This window comes from Ornithorhynchus anatinus, chromosome 13, assembly GCF_004115215.2.
Source record: "Ornithorhynchus anatinus isolate Pmale09 chromosome 13, mOrnAna1.pri.v4, whole genome shotgun sequence".
Lineage (NCBI taxonomy): Eukaryota > Metazoa > Chordata > Mammalia > Monotremata > Ornithorhynchidae > Ornithorhynchus > Ornithorhynchus anatinus.
This window is the reverse complement of record NC_041740.1, coordinates 8,992,573-9,008,573: the sequence shown is the minus strand read 5'-3', so window position 1 is coordinate 9,008,573 and position 16,001 is coordinate 8,992,573. Positions and strand designations below refer to the sequence as shown.

At 43.1% G+C, this 16,001-nt stretch overlaps 1 protein-coding gene across 1 annotated transcript in view; it reads left to right on the top strand.

Moving 5' to 3' along the window:
* LARP4B (La ribonucleoprotein 4B) overlaps positions 1–16,001 on the top strand; it is an 80,686-nt gene that overhangs the window by 387 nt on the left and 64,298 nt on the right. The gene's annotated exons all lie outside the window — the stretch shown is intronic.

Genomic DNA, 16,001 nt, shown 5'->3' with positions numbered 1-16,001 from the left:
TGGCTCCTGTCACCGGAGCCGCCATCTTTCGGCCGGGGCCCGGGCGGCCCCGCTCCCTCGGCCCGGCCCTCCGTCGGCCGCCAGGACGGACGGACGGGCTGCAGTGCGCCGACCCCGACCCGCCCCCCCCCCCCCCCCCCCAGGACCGGCCCTTCCCGCGCTTCCCGGGGAGAAAGGCCTCCCAAGGACCGAGTGGGAGCCGCTCACCCGCTCCTTCCCCTCCCCGGCCCCCCTCCTTTTCCAGCGCACCCCCCTTCCCCGGGACGCCGAGGGACGGCGGCGGGCAGCCCACAGGGCCCTGGGCAACGCGCAAAAGATACCACCCCGGCACCGCCTTCTCTGCCGTGAGCGGCCAAAGAAAACTTAAAAGAGTGAAAAAATACATAAAAAGACGGTTCCAATCACGTTGGTATCTGTTAAGCGCCTCTTCTGGGCCGAGCACTGTCCGAAGCGCTGGGGGAGATGCGGGGTCATCAGGTTGCCCCACGGGAGGCTCACAGTTTTCATCCCCATTTTAATAATAACGTTGGCATTTGTTAAGCGCGTACCGTGTGCCGAGCACTGTTCTAAGCGCCGGGGTCGACACCAGGGAATCAGGTTGCCCCACGTGGGGCTCACAGGCTTCTTCACCCCCGTTTTACAGATGTGGGAACTGAGGCACGGAGAAGTGAAGTGACTGGCCCACAGTCACCCAGCTGACACGGGGCGGAGCCGGGATGCGAACCCATGACCGCTGACTCCCAAGGCCGGGCTCTTCCCGCTGAGCCACGCTGCTTCTCTGTAGTCCCTTAAACGTCCCAAGTGGCATCTCGGCCACTTGGCAGCTGTGTGACTGTGGGCGAGTCACTTCACTTCTCTGTGCCTCAGTGACCTCATTGGGAAAATGGGGATTAACTGTGAGCCCTCACGTGGGACAACCTGATGACCCTGTATCTCCCCCAGCACTTAAAGCAGTGCTCTGCACATAGTAAGCGCTTACCAAATACCAACATTATTATTATTATCTGTCCCCTTTGAGACCGGCGGTGAAAGCCATCTCTATTCAACTCGCGCAGGTTCATAAAACCCTCTCTAGACGAGCAAAAGTGTCAATTATAGGCCACCCAAATGAGACTGGCTACGAGAATGCTTTTCCAAATTAGAGGGTATTCATTTCAGGGTGACAGCGCTCCGAGGTTATGACAGAAGGCTCTCTTCTTCCCCGCTGCCCCAAATCGACTTTCTTCTAGAGCTCTGCTTCGTCGCCGGGGACCGAAATAATGTCTCTCGGGATTATTTCAGTAGCAGACTAAAAGTTCAACTGCGAAGAGGCAAAACGGTGCCCAGTTACTGGCCAATGAAGTGATGGTAGAAAGTGGTTTTAGCTGGCAGCCGTCGTTTTAAGTTGGAGGACCACATTCTCTTCTTGAAATTACCATTTTTTTCTTCCAGGGGAGAGTAGATTTATCTACCAGAGGCCCACTCGAATTACCTTTATTTTACAGAAGTCGAATGTATTTGGGCTGCCCCAACTTTTCCAAGTATCTCAGCGAATGAATGGAAGCTTTTATTGTACTCGGTGAAATGTCACAAGTTAAAACGGGTGACTTTTCAGGAAGGAGGGTTGCCATTCTGCTGCTCTTATATTGTTTGAAAACGCTACATGTAATAATAATTATAGTTATTAAGGAGATGTAAGGCTGTGTAACAGTCCTTTCTCAAAGGCAGTGTATTGAGCATCATCCTCCTCCTTTAAACTATCAAAATGGTGGAAAAAATCATTTGTAACTTTCGATGTGATTTGTAATCCGGTACTCTGGTTTTCCTTCGGGGAAAGTTAGCCTTTCTCTTTGGGGCATTTCCTTTAGGACGTGCCACTCTGCCTTACTCATTTAGGAATGTTAACCTTTAGATGAAGCTGACCAGCTCTGCTGTTTCCCTAAATGAGCAGAGACAAGGCCAGCCAACTTTAGTAGACTTCTTTTTTTATGGTCTTGTAAACTTTATTTCAGAAAGTGTATGGAATAGTGGATCCTCCGGGTCCAGACATAGAATTAAGGGAGAAGGGTGTAAAGAGCAAATGATGTACAGTAAATGTGAAGGGGGAAGAGGAAGAGAAGAAGATGCTAGTGAGTGAGGGCTAAAGTTTCCCTGAACAGTGCATTCATCCTAACTTGTTTTAGGGGGGAAAAAGAAAGTAGGTAAGGCAAATTGTTATAATTGCGCAGTGGACTTTGATTTTTATGAAGGAAAACTGGGAGACTAGGAGAACCGTTGAGACATTCAGTCTCATCTATGGCCCAATTTGTTTTTTCCTTCAAAACGCTTCCAGGATCCGCCCCTCTTCACCCCATCCAAGAAGCTGCCACGCTACGCTGGTCCAGGCACTTGTCGTATCCCGGCTGGCCACCGAGTCAAACCTCACTCATCTCCAGTGTCCTTCCTTCCCTGTCTATACTTTGCTCTGCCACCTGAAGCATTTTTTCCCCCCCTAAAATGTCATTCTGCCTTCTTTCCAAAAACTGCTAGCGATTGTCCCAAGTCTCTCCACATCAAGCAGAAACCCCTGGGTCATTGGCTTTAAGGCATACCCTCCCTTTGACTTATCCACTCTCTTCTCCCACTTCACTCCAGCTCGCGCTCCTCATTCCTCTCTCTCATGCCTCTTCACTGAGCCTCATTCTCCCCCCTCCCCCTGCTGACCTCATACTCACCCCCCAACTCCCTCTCCCTACAAAGCTGACAGACCAGAGCTCCATCTTCAGAGCTGTTCTAAAATCCCATCTCCAGGAGACCTTCCCCAATTGATTTCTAATCTCCCAAATCCATCATAGCACTTAGCTACAAGTATTTTGTGTACTCCCTCCTATCTAATTTATCTCGGTGTCAGCCTTCCCCACTATATTGTAAACTCTTTGAGGGCAGTGAGCATGTCTGCTGACGCTTTCCTACTCACCCAAGTGCTTAATTCAGTGCTCTACACGCGGTAAGCACTCAGAAGTATCGATTGGCTCAGCTACATCTTAATAAGCAAACGTATCAAGTTTTTGAAAACTTAGGGGCAATAGAAAATGTTCACTCGCTTTTCTGTCTCTTCCCTAACCAATGCTTTCTATTTCCTGGGAATCAAAAGGAGAGCAACCACTGTCCTAAAGTATTTAAATGCTGGTCAACACTGCTTGTAGTCAAGTTGTAAATATGGTACCTGGAGTTTGAGTTGGCTCTGAGGTGCTCTCGAGACTGTAATGATGCTTGTCAATTTATTTGAGTTTTCATGGAGATAGAGCATTACCTTATTTTATAGCTCCTGTTATCCCTGTTTTGCAGATCAGGAAACTGAGTCATGCTTTTAAGTGGCTTACTCAAGGACATCCTTTAGAAAACCTGTGGTAGAATTAGGAATCGAAATCAGGTGCCAGCTTCTTGACTCCTTCTCATTTAGTATCCATGAATTAGTGTGTTGCTTTGGAAATGGTGAAAGTTTCCTGAAGATAACTGACCAAATACTTAAAATCTTATTTATTGTTGTGTCTTCTGTCTAGCAGGTGGATGGTAAACTGTTCATCTAGGCCAGCAGTTCACAAACGAATGTTTTAAATGGGCTCTCATGGTTCAGTTACCTGCCTTTATTAGAGCGTTAGTGGCAAGAAAGTCTTAGGGGAGCATATTTAATTTTTTTTCTTATCCTGCCTTTAATCTATAGAGCTCTCACCTACCACAGGTGATTTTAAACTTGTGGTTTTGCTTTTTTGCCTGGCCACACCTCCCTTAACCCAGCTGGCATTCGAACTGACTCCGGGTTGCTGGAATGCTCTCACCCGTCCCCAGTTATAAACTGCAGAAGCACTCCTTCTTATTGGACTGTCTTCTGTTGGCATAGGCACCCAATTGAGTCCCTTTCTTGGTTTCCTCTGGTGACTCGTTTGCCAATCTGCCGATTTTTATGCCTCTTCCCCAAATGAAATCCCTCCAAAAGTTGAGCGAGGGCTGACGTTGATGGGTCTGGACACCGTCGTTTCTGTCAGTCCTACTAGCCGGAAATACAAAAACCTTAAAATGCCATTATGAAAGAATCACAAAGTTTCTTGAATTTCATTTTAACCAGATTTAACTTTTCTGAAGCATAAATAAGACCGTTCTCCCACTGCTGATGGTGCCAATTGGTCATTTATAGCAAACTGAGAAAAAAAGTGGATGTAGGGAAATAAGGGTAAAAGGCAAAATGCCACTGGGGGCCTACTGCCTGGAGAGGGGAAGATACTTGTCATAAGTGCTCATATTCCTTTGATTAAACGAGATTTGTTTTTATTAAAATTACAAGTTTAAAATTTCTTTCTGTTGATTTTTTTTTCATGCAACAGAAAGGAGTTATCCTTTTCCAACGGTCCTTTATGACCCTTTTAGTCCCTTTATAAGATTTTTCTTTGTATTTTAGTTGCATCATGCCTCCATTCTCTGGAATGTGGATTCTGTCATTGCTCCTGTTTTAGTCTCTTGCCCTGAGGTTTGTACGTGTGACATCACACAATTTCATGCTTTCCTCCATATGCACAGTTTTTTCTGTGTTGCCGGTCTTTATTGCCTCCGAGTGAGACTGGGACTGAACATTAACCAGTTAACCAAGAGGGCAATGTGTAATCCTCTAAGTATTGGAACTCTTGCCTGTGCCCATAGAAAGACTTTGAGAATTTTATTTCTATGTTCAGTGTTACCCCAGGGCTTGTTTTACAGTGTTGTCTTTTGTGCGAGTGGTTAAATAATAGTGCTATTTGTTAAGCACTTTGTAGGTGCCAAACACCTTACTAAATACAGCACCCTCAGCCCAGACACAGTCCTTGACCTGCTGGAGACTCACAGGCCAAGAGGAAGAGAGAACAGTCCTTCCCTGTTTTACAGATGAGGAAACTGAGGCACAGAGAAATGAAGTGAATCGCCCAGGGTGGTGGACCTGGGATGAGAACGCAAGTGTCCTGATTCCCAGTCCTCTGCTCTTTCCGCTAGGCCAAGTGTTCCCATATATAATGTTCCCAGGAGTACTTTGTGGAACAGTTGGCTCTGTCCTGAGGGTTATTTCCTATGTTGTGGTTGTGTAGGGGATAGAATTTTCTAATTTGCTTGTTTCCACCCCAGCACTTAGCGCAGGGCCTGCCACATCGTATGCGCTTAACAAATACCACAGTTGTTATGATGTGTGCTTCCTGTTGTTTTAATTGTTAAAAGAAACAAAACTATTGGGGGAAGAGTATCAAGGTTTGGAAATTAGGTTCATTCTGTCGTTGCTCAGTCAGTCAGTCGTATTTATTGAGCACTTAATGTATGCAGAGCACTGTACTAAGTATTTAGGAGAGTACAGCAAAAACAAAGTGGGTAGACGTTCCCTGCCCAGAGCGAGCTTAGAGTCTAGAGGGACTACAGTCTACAAGTTCTGCTGTGTGGAAATGTTCCCTGGCTGTAAGAAAAGGTAAAGAAGTGGACTTTATGTGAGCATGAGGAAGTATATGTGTGTTAGCTTCTGAAGAGTGGCAACACTGCAGTCGTCCTGCCCGATTAAAAAAAAAAAAACAAAACATTAGGACATCTATCTGCAGACCGGAGATTCAGGTGGAAATAATAGGGTGGTCAGACAGATTAGTTTCTGTAGCCAGTTGCCTCTGACCCTCGCTGCCCAGAAACCAAAATTTGAGCCAAGGAGAAAGGTGTTAAGGTGGGACTGGCGGGTCAGCATGCGACGAAGGTGCTTTCTATCTATCTTTCTCTTCCCATTCGCCTTTTCTCATCCTCTGCTCTTTTCTCTTTTTCTTTCTCCTCTCATTCTCACCACAGATGTATTAATAGTGGGGCTCGAGGGTCTGAAGAGCCTCCTACCCCGCAGAACGACATGCATTGTGAGTGCCACATTGTGGCTGTGTAAGATAGACATATATGTGGATATAAAGTAACACTATTTCCCATTAGGTTGTCAAGTGAAAAAACTCACCCCAAGGCTTCTCCCCAAGATTAGTCTTGAGAGTTTTGGGGAACACACATCCGGTGCTGATATGACCAGAAGAGCATTTGGTAGAATTTAGGTTAGTGAGTTGGCTGGGTGATTTCAGGGGGAGAGGGTGGGGAATGACCCCAGTGAGTCTCTTAGTGTCCTCAGTCAAGCAGATTCACTAATGAGCTGCATAACCATTTTTATAGACTTTTGGAGCGGGACAGGGGGAGAGTGATGGGGAGACATTATCATTAGTATCAGAAAATAAGGTGAACAGTTGTTCAGAAAATGTTGAGGGCAGTCAGCTGTCAAAAGTCAAATATTATTTTAAATTACATTTGGAATGAGGAGAGAATGACCCGTTTAAAACTGGTCTCACCTAAAACTTTTGAGATAAAGGGGTTTCCCTCTAATTCAGTCCTGTATGATGTCCTTTCATTTAATTTTTCTCTGTACTGGCTAAATCATTTTTAGCTCTTTCACCAGAATCCATCTCTTGTTTTCTCTCTTTCATACATACCTAAGCTGAGGAGCCCATGGATTTCTCTCCCCCTGCCTCCCCACGCCCCACCAGTCTTTTCTGCTTTGGTGGCGTTTTCCAACCATTCCCTTTTGAAATAAAAATGTTATGTGAGTGTTAATAGTGAAGAAAGCACTCAGTATTTAGCCAGGCTTTCCCTATAGTCTGGAGTTACTGTGTCTTACTCTCACTAATTTAGAAATTCATTTTCATCAATCAGTGGTATTTATTGAGTACTTACTATTTACAAAGTACTGTACTAAGAACTTGGGAGAGTACAGTACAACAGAGTTAGGTTCCCTGCCCATAACGAGCTTACGGTTTAGAGGGGGAGACAGACATTAATATGAATAATTAAGTGATAATTATAATATATGATTTAAAGATATGTACCTAAGTGCTGTGGGGTTGGGAGTGGGGCAATTATCAAATGTCCAAAGGTCACAGATCCAGGTGCATTTGTAATACTTAAGGAAAGCAACCCCTTTTGGTAGTTCCAGGTACCCTCAGTTGGCCCGTAATTGGTTAGGAAATTAGGAAGCATTTGTCCAATGATGTGAGCTTGTTTGGATAGAGCATGCCATGGTGTCGGGAGAAGTTGTGTGGCACCTGGCAAAGAACAGAGCTTTCCTCAACATGGCGTTTTGCAAGAATTCAGCCCCCAGGCTGTAGGGGAACGAGGTACTTTGGGAAAGTTAATGCCATTTTCTACTAACTTTTTGGACATATTTTTAGACCCCAGTTGACTGTCTAAGAGAGTCAAGAAGCAAACTTTAGATTGTAAGCTTCTTGAGGGCAGGAATCATATAAACTAACTCTTGTTCTATCCCAAGTGTGCTGGGTAAAGGTTCTTCACAGAGTGAGCACTCACTACTGTTGATGGCTATTTACTGTTAAACAAGTCAAAGCTGACAGTGCGAAGTTCTTCTTGTAGATCAGTTTAGTCTAGAAAATCTGTTTAATAATTGTGGTATTTAAGTGCTTGTTATTTGCCACACATCCTACTCGGGTGGCACAATACAATCAGATGAGACAGTTTCTGCCCCACATCAGTCAGTTGAATTGAGTGCTTACTTGGGGGTGGGGAAGGGTTAGGGGCTAATCCCCGCCCAGAAGGAGTTTACAGTCTACAGGTTGAGGCAGACAATGAAATATTTTTTTTTATGGTACTTAAGTGCTTACTGTGTGCCAAGCACTCTTCTAAGCGCTGGGGTAAAGATAAGCTAATCAAGTTGGACACCCTCTTTGTCCCACATGGGGTTTACAGTGTTAATCCCCGTTTTACAGATCAATTAACTGGGGCCCAGAGAAGTTAAGTGACTGGCCCAAGTGCACACAGCAGACAAGTGGCAGAGTCGGGATGAGAACCCAGGTCCTTCTGACTCCCAGGCCCGTGCTCTATCCACTATGCCATGCTGCTTCTCTGTTACAGGTATGGGAAATGGGAAAGAATCAAGATCTGTACATAAATGCTGCGGAGTGAATAAAGGAGTGCAAGTCCTTAGACTGCTCCATGTGGGACAGAGACTGTGTCCAATCTGACTGCTTTGTATCTACCCCAGTGCTTAGAACAGTACCTGACACACAGTGAGCGCTTAACAAATGCCATTAAAAAAAAAGTGCAAGGGAGATGCAGAAGGGAGAGGAAATAGGGGAAGTGAGGGTTTAGTTGGGGAAGGCTTCTTGGGGGAGATGCGGTTTTAGTTCATCTTTGAAGGTGGGGAGAGTGGTGGCCTCTTGTATATGATGGGGGAGGGAGATCCAGGCCCCAGGAGAAGGTTGGATGAGGGGTTGGCAGGGACAGGTATTTATTCGCCATGTTACAGATGAAGAACCAAAGGCACAGAGGGGTGAAGGGACTTGCCCAAAGTCACACAGCAGGCAAATGGCAGAGCCAGGATTAGAACTCAGGTTTGGGAGAGTCTTTCCCTGGAAGTAATATGCCTTCCAAATCTTTCTCTTTTGGGGGATGGAAGCTGTAGTGACATTTACTACACTAAATGTAGTAAATTTAGTGTACATTTATTTATACTAAATAGATAGCGTATTTATTTACACTACAAATAAATACTCTCAGGTTGCCCTACTTTGAAGCATTGGTCATACAAGTAACTGTGGAAAAAACAGGACAGTAGCCAAAAGTCAGGGAGTGTTTATGCCCAGTTATGTTCACCTGTGCTAGAGTGTTTAATTCCATCATTTCCAAATTGCCAAAATGGGAAATGGATATAAAACTGCTCAGTGCAATTCTTAACGATCCCAATATTTCATTTGCACATTTCATGACAGTGTGTCACTTCCATAGGTGCACACTTCCTTTCTTTTAATCTCTTGCATTGAAACTCAGTTTCCTTCTGGGGTACAGTGCAAGTAATAAAATCTCACTGGTGTTACCACTTGTGTGTGAAGACAGGAAGTGGAAAAATAGAATTGCCAAATAAAGCAGAAAGTGTGTTCAGGTAGGTGGAATGTAATCGCCTCACTGGCTGGGCTCAATTCCAATTAAAGTAAAAGATCTTGTCTCGTTAAAAAAAATAAATTGCTACTTACCTTTTAAAAATGACCACAGGTGTTCAGCTTTTCTGTTTTAGTAGCTTCGATCTTGTTCAAAGAGATAGTTTCTCTTGGCATGCTGTATATTTGAACTAGAAGCACGCTTCACATGCGACCCACTAAATAAACCTATCCATTACTTCCTTTAGCACTTGGGCAGCCTCCATCCTGGTTTTATAAATCAATCAATGGAATTTATTGTGTTTACTGTGTGCAGAGCACTGTACTAAGCCTTTGGGAGAGTACAATACAAACTCAACATAGTTTTCTCGAAAATCTCATGAAAGAGCTGAAGATAAACTCATAATACAGTATATGCTGTGAGGTCCAGGTTCATCATTTTGTCTTCAATTTTAAAAGAGTAGCCCAACTAGTGTTAACTGATCGTTGTGGGTAGTGTCATTTTCATCCAGTGGTGTAAATGAAGGCTTGAGAATTGGCCTGAAAACTACAAGTTCAACTCTTGGCATTTTTACCCTCTGAATTAGAACAATACTCGTTCTGTGAGATCTTGAATTATCCTTGCTTTTTCCATTAAGTGGGGTAACTTGTCTTTCGTACAACCAGTTCACCTCATAAAGTAATGTTTGTCGGGCTACCTCTGTTTCACAGAGAGTATATTACAGTGATAGTTTCACTATTCTTTAAGGCACCAGCTGCGGAAGACTCTTTAGGGAAATAGAAAATTATGGACTCCATCAAGAATTAAAAATCAGGGTGTTTATCAGTGGGAGCGTAAGTGCTTTATTTAAATATTTTTAAAGAAAAATTTAAGCACTTTAATGTATTGGAGTAAAGTATGGCTTGTCTGGAGAAAAACTGAATTATGTGTCAAAACACACATCTTTGAAACATGAATCATTTCAGTGCTAGTCTTAATATCTGCACAGAAATCCATCATGAGAATCCTGACAGTCACAGAGTTGGTGGATTTAGACCATTTAGTATTCTGAATTAGTATTAGATACAACCAGATCTTTCAAGTGACAGTAAACTTAGTCTGAGGTGGAGTTTAAGAAGAGTTCGTTTTTGCCACTCTCCCTTCTTGAATTGGGTCCTCTGTTCCTTGTAGTTAGGCTGCAATACAAAATTGTCTGTAAAAATCTAAACGAGAAGTATTTTATACAATTCTTCAAAATTCGACTGAAATCTTGTCTTTCCTCTGGCATTTAAGTAGCACCCAAACCGCCCCCGACATTTGTCCTACGTTCAGACTTTGGGAATGTCAGCATCTTTGTTCTTACCCAACAGTTTGTTTGTTTTTTGGCGAAGAAGGTCTCTGACTGAAGAGAAAGTAACAGGCTGTGCTGTACCGTGAGCGCTCTGCCACCTCTTCAGGCATTTAGTCCACCATCCTCAAAGAACTGTTTTTACTTTGCCCGCTTCCTGCTGTGAGCATAATAGTGTGGCGTGATTTCGGAATTTAAGTACGGACTGCTCTCTCAAACTGAGAATTTCATGCAAATTACAACAGTTCCTAACCTCTTCAATGAAGTAAATAATGCTCTTTTCTATTGTAACTTGGAACTCAGGAGAGCTTAAAGCACTTGCTTTTTGTTACTCATCCTCAAATACTTGTGCAACTGGTAAAAGACATTTTCCCCATTTGAGTGATGGAGAAACTGAAATCCAGAAAGATTAAGCAATTGCTTAAGGTCACACAGTAAGTCATTGAGAAATCAGCTTTCTATGTGAGGAACGCTGCTTCTAAAAACACCCACATATATGCTTGCACAAGTAAAACGAAATTATAAAAGTGATTCCAAAATCATACTTTAGAAAACTTTTGCTTTATAGTCCTCCTTTTCCAAGAAACTAATATACTAATTTCCAGATTCCCTTAGCATGATATTTGAGATTTTTTTTTAAACCTGTAGTGTTCAGGTAGTTCAGTTGAAGAAGACCAATGTTTGAGTTCTATAACACGAAGGTTGCAATATTGGAAATACTTCATTTACTCTAACGACTGCATTCACAGAAGCCATTTCTGGATAATGTGATGTGCTGTAGCCAGCCAGGTTTATGATGCAGTTATATCGATTAATCATTCAATGGTATTGAGCGTTCACTGTGTGCCGAGCACTCTACTAAGCGTTTGGGTGAGTACAGTACAACAAACGTTCTCTACTGCCCTAATAATGTCCTACCCAGAACATGTAGTGAAAACCTGCCTTTTGAAAGAACTCAGTGTCCTGGGTTTTAAATCTTTTACATCACTTTGAAACTCTGAGCCTTCTGCTTGAAAAGACAGCGCCTTTTAAGATGGCTTCCGTAACTTAGTTCCACATCCACAGTGGAAGTAAAGTATAAAGGTCGTCACCTAAGCATTTTTGAAAAAGTTTTTGTAAATGTAAAGTGACGACTTTTCTCATATCTCAAAGCCCCCGGCATTTGTCACGTCATTAATTCACACATCAGTATGAAGAGTGAGGTGACTGTACTGAGGATTTTGCAGAGAGGTCGTGCCAGAGCCGGGAACGAGAAGCAGGGGCTCCTAAATCCCAGTCCAGTGCTTTTGTGTACCAGGAGACCCAACTTCCATTTGCTTTTCGAAGAGGGTTGTATTTACCAAGCCCATGTTCACCAACTTGCTTCAGTACTGCTAATGGTGATAAATTCTCCAAAAGTAGATACCCACTAGATCAGATAGTGGAATAAGCTCTGTGAGTGTCAGTCCTGGCATACAGATCATTTCCAGCTTCTCCTGAGGCCAATGAGGCAGGATTTTCCTGCTAGGTGGGTATCTCCTCCCAATTGACTATGGTTTCACTTAAACTTTTGCCAGCATTCTCTGCTTCACTGTCTTCCTGTATAAAAGAAGGATCTAAACTTTTCTATTCCTTTCCTATGTGTCAGGCAGGCCACTAGAATTTTCCGTAGTCATCCTGCCCCAGACCATGCTTTGGAAGGGAGAGGCAAGGTATTTACCCCTAGGTCTCCCAGTGGTGCCTTGAATAAAGGGGTGAGGGAGAGAGGCGAGGGAATCCCCCACTAATCCTGTCTGCCCCAGATTTAGACAGCTGGGGTCTGTGAACCCCACACCTCACTTTAATGGGCAAGAAACTCCAGGAATAGTATTCTTGGTCCTGAAGACCAGCAGCCCAGATTAACCAATCAAAGGTACTTATTGAGTGTTTAACATGTGCAGCACACTGTACTAAGCACTTGGGCGAGTACAGCACAACAGTGTTGGTATTCATGTTCACTGCCCACAGGGAGCTTACACTCTAGAGGTCGTTATTTGAAGTAACTAGGTCAGATGGATTCTCCTTTCCCATCCCATCCCTCTCGCCTGGCGGGGCTAGGGCAGTCAGGGTTTAACATTCCAACATTTGAGAACAGTGACTTCCCCTCTAAATCCACTGCTCGAGAGATCACATATAGTTCAGTCCCCTAGGTAACTGAGTGACCAAACACCTGTCCAAGGAGCGAGAGTGTCTGTCTTTCTTGGTAGCCCATTCCAATATTTGATTTTCCTGATTCTCAAGCCGTTCTTCATGTCTCATTAAAATTTTTCACGCTTCAGTTAGTCTGTGGAGGACAACTAGTCCACCTTGTGCCCACCCCCTCCCCCCCGCAATAAAATCCATACCATATACTTCAAGTCTATTAATTAGTTATTGCTTGACCCTCTTGTCTCTAGGCTTAAACCACCCAAATTTCTTAACATTTTCTCACAGGATCTATCCTACCCTGATCACTTCAGTGTCTACCCTGAACACTTCAGTTTTTCTACACCTGAACTCAATACTCATTGAGTTTGCCCAGTAAAGAATGAAGTTGGGGGTCTTCTGTACAACCCTTCATGCTGTTTTTGCCTTACATAATAGCAATACTATTTAAATACTATTTAAATGCTACTCAGCCTATACTGCTGAATCATTCAACATGTGGTCAGTTTCGATTCCCTGCCATTTTTGTATTGGACTGTTGTCCATTTTGTCTCTCCCCTTCCTGTATTGGTAGTGTTTGCCTTTCCCAATTTGTAGGGCCATCTTCCCAGTTTGTTTACATCACTTAGAATTATAGTTCTATTTTCCAGGTTCTGTGAACTCATCCCAATTTGGCAGTGGATTTTGACTAGCAGAGAGTTCAAGTCAGCCAAGCGGCTGTTAGTCTGTGGCTTTTCCAAGACTGACACGATAACCAGGGCCGACCTGCGTTCTTTGGGGCGGGGGCAAATAGAAGCCAATGCCCCAAGGTTAATCTAGCCCTGACCACCTTCTGAAGTGCCGCAAGTCCTACTGCTGCTTGTCTTATGTGCTGCTTCCATTTGTGGGCACTGAAATCCTATACTTCTTCCTCCGGCCCCTCCCCACTATCTCTGCAGTCTGGATTGTACCTGGAATCCAGGTGTGGGCAGGGGGAAGCTGCCCCACCCCTTTGGTGAGTCAGGTCTTTTCTACCAGCCTCCGACTTCCTAAACCTGCCTGGTATGAGAGTTGGAAAGTAATATGAAATCTGTCTCATGAGTATCAGATGAAAATTTCCCGGGGCCAAAACTACTCAGAATTATAATTCCACTAGATCACGTCTACCAACTATTGTACTCTCTCAAGGGCTTAGTACAATGCTGTACTCACTGACAAGACACAATAAATACTGCTGATTTGATTCTTATGAAAACACTTAGTAGACCATTGTACTCAGAGCAGGCAGTGGGAGAACTGACAGAACGTCAGAGCTACCTCCTGTCCAGTTAGGTCAAATAATTGACTTTTCACGCTGCATAAGTTCTAGTAACTGGTAGTAGAGATGTCTTATTCATTCAGTCGTATTTATCGAGTGTTTCTGGTGTGCACAGCACTGTACTAAGCACTTGGGAGAGAACAATACAGCAGCAATAAATGTTCGCATTCCCTGCCCACAGCAAGCTTACAGTCTGGGAGCGGGCGAGCGGGGGGACAGACATTAATATAAATAAGTTACAGATATGAGCATAAGTGCTGTGGGGCTGGGAGGGAGAAAGAACAAAGGGAGCGAGTCAGGGCCACACAGAACTGAGAGAAGAGGAAAGGGGGGTTCTTAGGGAAGGCTTCTTGGAGGAGGTGTACCTTCAATAAAACTTTGAAGGAGGGGAGAATAATTGTCAGATTTTGAGGAGGGGGAGGGTGTTCCAGAATGGAGGTGGGACTTAGGTGAAGGGCCAGCAGCGAGATAGACAAGATCAAGGCACAGTTAGAAGAACGAAGTGTGCAGACTGGGTTGTAGGAGAGTATCAAGATGAGGTAGGAGGAAAACAGTTTGAACTGTTTTCTGCTTAGTTGGTTAATGTGTAATTTATTGATGATTGTAATTGATGATTTCTTCACTATTATTACAGTCTAGGATTGCCTTAGTAAGTTAGTGCCAAAATTGTATTTTTTACTGTCAGGTAACTTGGTTCCACTTCCATAATTAGACCAGATTTACTAGGCCTCAATATACACTGCCTAGTTTAAAAATACTAATATAATACCTTTTACGTCAGTAAAGCAAACCTGTAACAAGGTGACTGAGTGCTTTAAAGCCAGTGGTGAAGTTTTAAGGGTGTAGACTGTAATCTCCTTGTGGTCAGGGAACATGTCTAGCCAACTGTTTATTGTACTGTCCCAAGTGCTTAAGACAGTGCTCTGTATGCAGTAACCACTCAGTAAATACCATTGATTCGTTTCTCTACTTGAACAGCTGTCAGACTACACATTTTACCTTTAAATATAGCCTATTATTCAAAGAAAGCCAACCCCTGAGCTAGCTCTATAGTGAAGGCATGAATACAAAAATTGATTGGTAGGCAAATAACTTGTTTGAACAGTTTCGGGAATAATCTGACAGGCTTTTTCTGTGATGCAAGAACCTTTATTTCAGGTGCATGTGTTGACAACCATAAGAGTATTCTAGTGAAAAGTGATTAGATCTTATGCCTTTGAGAGATGAAGAAATGCTGATTTTACTGTACCCAATTTTTAGAAAATATGTGAGGTAACAATTCGTAACTTGACCGGTGATGTTGCTTGAGTTAATTCTGTGTACGCATAGGGCAGAAATATAGCATTCTAAAGTAGAATAAGATGGAATGAGGAGAAATCTCTTTTTAGTTGGAAACTGTAATCCCCTTTTCAAATTCAAATAATAATAGTATTTAAGGGCTTATTATGTGCCAAACATTGTTCTAAGCACTGAGTAATCAGGTTGTCTCACATGGGACTCACAGTCTTAATCTCTATTTTACAGATGAGTTAACTGAGGCACAAAGAAGTTGTGACTTGCCCAAACTCACAGAGCTGTTAAATGGAGGAGCTGGGATTAGAACCCACGACCTCTGACTCCCAAGACCATGCTCTTTCCGCAAAGCCACAGTGCCCTAATCTTAATGAATTCTGAGATCAAGTTAAAACAACAATCCAAGATCACACTCCTAATGGTGAAATATCAAGAACTCACAAAAGTTCTGTATCATTCTTCTCAAGAGCATGGATTTGTTCCTTTTTATTTAAGAGGGCGATCTTTTATTTCAAGGAAGTATTTTCTCATAATGTGTCCACTCTGGAAAAAACTCAGTTTCATATCATGAAGTCAAATGATGCCACATCTCTTTTGAGTGCTGATGTTACAAAAGGTCGTGAATGTCAGTCGGTTTTTAAACTATTTTAAACTATTATTTGGTTTTTAAAGCTTTAATAGCAGTGAATCAATCTGGGCATATGAAAGTGGTTACTGCATTTTGTTTTCATGCTATTTATTTGCCTCACCTTTTTGTCAGAAACTAATGATATATTTGCTCTTGTGCAGAGACTTTCTTATCCAGTTTTATCAGCCAATATTTTTTTGAGCTGTTTTCTGCTTGGTTAGTGTGTAATTTTTTGATGATGATTGTAATGGATGATTTCTTCACTATTATTACTGTATAGGATCACCCAAATTAGTAAGTTAGTGCCAAAATTGTATTTTTTACTGTAAGGTAACTTGGTTCCACTTCCATTATTAGACCAG